This window comes from Pinus tabuliformis, chromosome 3_2, assembly GCF_031772625.1.
Source record: "Pinus tabuliformis cultivar Carrire ecotype Pingquan chromosome 3_2, CPIR1, whole genome shotgun sequence".
NCBI classification, from domain to species: Eukaryota; Viridiplantae; Streptophyta; class Pinopsida; order Pinales; family Pinaceae; genus Pinus; species Pinus tabuliformis.
The window spans coordinates 590183358-590187609 of record NC_142302.1 but is presented as its reverse complement, the minus strand read 5'-3'; the positions used below and the strand labels follow the sequence as shown (position 1 = coordinate 590187609).

Sequence of the window (4252 nt, the reverse complement as noted above, 5' to 3'; positions counted from 1 at the left end):
GTGGAGATAACCCTAATAGCATAACTTAAAATAAGCCATATGTAATCAAGCACCACCCTTGACATTTAAATATAGAACCACAATTTCATTAATGATGGTTTTAATCAATTATTTCATATTAGAGTAATTGGGTTTACTATTTTATTATATTTTTTAAAAATTTATTAAGTTCTCTATAAATTGTTTTGATAGTGTGACATATAATCATGAATCATTATATTTAAAAATAATACTTGGATTAACATTTTAAAAATAGTGATAACTAAAGAAATTATTGTGGTCCATAAATAAAATATTTAATTTCAATCTTACTTTTAAATCAAATTTATATGAAGATAGAGTAATTGAAAGTTCAAATAAAAAATAAATGTTTACTTGTGAGTACTACTAAACATATAATTCCTCCACAACTTAATATGAAGTTGAGAAATGACATGTCAAGAAATTCACACACCACTGTGGGTAATCTAGACTCTCTTTCTACAAAGACAACCATTGAAGTTTAAATTATAACAAAAATATAATATTTTTCATTTTACATGATGTATAATTGGTACATGTCCAGGTGACATGTAATATTTAAAACAAAATACATTAATAACATAAAATTATTCTGATGAATCATGAATAAAACAATTCAGAATCTCTCAAATAACATAATTTCAAATTTCAAATATAACTATTATTAATATTTTGATGAATCCAAATATAACTCTAATTTTTATAATATGATATAATTATATTATATTGTATTTCTCACTAGACATAGAAGAGAAAATAACATACACCTATCTAGATAACTAGAAATATTACCAATGTGTGTATATATATAATTAAAAATGCTACTATATTTTTAATTAGTTTTTAGTTGGTACTACTATATTTTTGTGTATTACCAATCATAAAATGAATTAGGTATCTTGTAGTACCAACTATCAACTCCATGTCATGTAGTGAAGGAACTCCATTTCCTTAATTTTGAATAGTAATTTAATTTTTGTCTTTGCATTTTAATAGTTTTGAAAAGTAAAATTAATGTGCAAATTGATGTTTTTGAACTATGCTTAATTTTTTTTATTACTAATTATTTAACTTATTGTTAAAAGTATAATTTTATATCTTTTAAATGTAATTTTACTTGAGGAAATATCTCCCATACCTTCTTCTATAAAAACTCTATGAAAGAAGGAATATGAAGGAGATATAAACATGTATCATTACATTTAGAAAAATAAAATAATACTTACATTAAAACTTTAAAAAATAGTAATAACTAAAGAGAAATAAAGTGATTGAAAGTTAAAACGAAAATTAAAATTTATTTTCCCCAAATATGTAATTCCTTCACTACTTAATATGAAGTTGAGTAATGGCATATAAAATTAATATTATTACAATTACAAGATGTCTACTTCATTGTATATTTAGTTGAGATATAATATATAATACAAAAATATGTTTATAATATTTGAAGCATATATAAAATATTTCATAATCTATATCAAAAAAATAAATTATATTTCAAATATAGCTATCATTTATATTTCTTTGAATCAAAATATATCTCTGATTTTTATAATGTCATTTATGACATCATATAATATAATATAATATAACATAATAATATTATGTTATATTTCCCACTAGGCATAAAAAAAATAATGAAAAGATTCATGGTTATGGAACTTGCCTTGAATTTATGCTAAGGATTGGTGTGGCTCAAGTGAGGTGTTATTATCGGTGATTATAATCACTTAAACTCCAATGAGCCACAGTTAAGAATCCCTATCATCTTGGATTCAGATTACCTCACACAAAAAAATATGTTATTATATTAATTTAATTCACATTAAAAAAGATAAAGCTATTTAGATAATTAAAAGTATCACCAACTTTTATATATATATATATATATATAGATAGATATATATCCCCATATATATTTGAACTAGAATTATATATATATCTATATATATATATATATATATATATATATTATTCTAATATTGTATTATAATTCATATTCAAAACAAACAATTATATGATTAGTGAAGAAACTACATATTATTCTCATTTTGAAAAGTCACAAATAGAACCATTGAAGTTTACATTATAACAAAAATATAATATTATTCATATTACATGAATTAATTATATATTTCTATTTTATAATATATATATATATATATATAATTCTAATATTATATTATAATTCATATTCCGACAAACACTTATTTATATATTTAAATATATTTATGATATAAATATAATATATTGCTTACTTAAATATGAGTCTCATTCATATTTTCATTTTCATAAATAAAAATACAAATTTGATTCTTATATTGTGATTTATTTTATAATATAATATTATAATATTTTATTATATTTTATTATATTATATCATAAACCATATTCCAAAACAAACACTTATATATGTGACTAGTGAAGGAACTACATATGATTCTCATTTTGAAAAGTCAATTTATTTTTTTCTTTATTTAATGTGCTTTGTATTTTTCATAGGATGGGAGATATGGATTCACACACTTATATTATAATATTTAATCATTGCAACTCCATCCCTATCCCTGTAGTATATTTAAATATATTTATTACATAAATATAATATACCGCTTACTTACATATAAGTTTCATTCCTATTTTCATTTTCATAAATAAAAATATAAATTTGATTCTTATATTATGATTTATTTTATAATATAATATAATACAATATTTTATTATAAACCATTTTATAAAACAAACACTAACAAACACTTATATACCTGATTTGATTCTTATATAAGTGTTTGTTAGTGTTTGTTTTGGAATATGGTTTATAATATAATATAATATTATAATATTATATTATATTATATTAAATTATATTACAAAACAAACATTACACTAACAATATTCCAAAACAAACACTAACAAACACCAAACACTTATATATGTGACTAGTGAAGGAACTACCTATGATTCTGATTTTGAAAAGGGGTAGTAGTCCCTATCTCTGTAGTATACTTGGACTCGTGCACTTATATCATATTTAATTACTGCAACTCTAGCCCTATCTCTATTTAAACTTTCACCTGACCTTCTTCTCTTCACCGGTTCATTCGTGCTTCATTTATCCCTTGCTAGAATTTTTGGAAATTTGTCGTCGATATCAATGGCCTCTTCAAAGCTTGTATTAGTGATGGCCATTTGTATTTTCGCCCTCTTCCTGCTGGCTCCTATAACAGCCACAACTATAGATGATTTTCGCACCTCTGAGAAGGTGGTTATAAAAAACACACAGGCAGTGGCGACGGCATCAGGTAAAACACTAGTTGAATCAATTCTCTAGCCAATAAAGTCTTTTGGTTAATCAAAGTTCAAAAGATTGACGTTGCTCGGTTACGACAATAGTATTCTATAATGTTAATGTACTCTGAAGCGATGTCTAACTATTTAATATTATAAAATAATCTGAGACTCTTTGAAGCGTTGTTTGGCCATATTACTGAATCTAAGACAAAAAGACCTACAAATGTTTTGATTTGTTTCAAAAAAATCTAGTTACACTATTAAAAAAAATAATCCAATAATTTGTTACTCATGTTAAAATACTCTGATGTGTGTGTAGGTGTGGCAGGACCGCTCAAGAAGGGTCAGAATTTGAGCTGGTGTCCTTGCGCGCCGCATGGTTACTGTTTTGGCTGCTAGATAACTAGGAATACTCTAGCTATATGGCATGTTCCACTCATGAATTTAGATAAAGCCATGATCCTTTACTGTTTATGGATTTAGAAAAAGCGAGACTCGTGTTTGCTTGGGAGCTAGTGAGACGTTCAATAAGGCTTTAATTATGACATAACTTGGCAACTTTAATGTTTGATTGTGTATTTATAATAAGACAGACGTATTTTATTGATTAGTTTATTAATATTTATTAGTGGTTTATTAATTGTTTCAATGTTTAAATGTGTGTTTTTCAAGAATTCTAAATATTTCATTCTATTTATGTTTTTTATGTTTAGATTCATGGGCGTGAATTTTGAATATTTCATTCTAATTATGTGTTCAGGGGTGTGAATTCTGAATATTTTCTTCTGTGATTAAATTCAAGAATGTTTAGTGGGAAGAATGTCTAGTAGCATTAAAAAAAATAGTATAAATTCGCAATAAAAAAGAGATATAACTTATAAAAGATGTTATTTTTTATCTGTAATTGTTTGATAATGAAATAATTTTTATATGTTTT

At 23.9% G+C, this 4252-nt stretch overlaps 1 long non-coding RNA gene across 1 annotated transcript; it reads left to right on the top strand.

The window, feature by feature from the left end:
• The first annotated feature begins 3165 nt into the window (after positions 1-3165).
• Positions 3166-3905, top strand: LOC149181939 (uncharacterized). Its single transcript, XR_016257577.1, has 2 exons — positions 3166-3326; positions 3635-3905. It is a non-coding gene; the product is annotated as an uncharacterized LOC149181939 (long non-coding RNA).
• Positions 3906-4252: the final 347 nt, after the last annotated feature.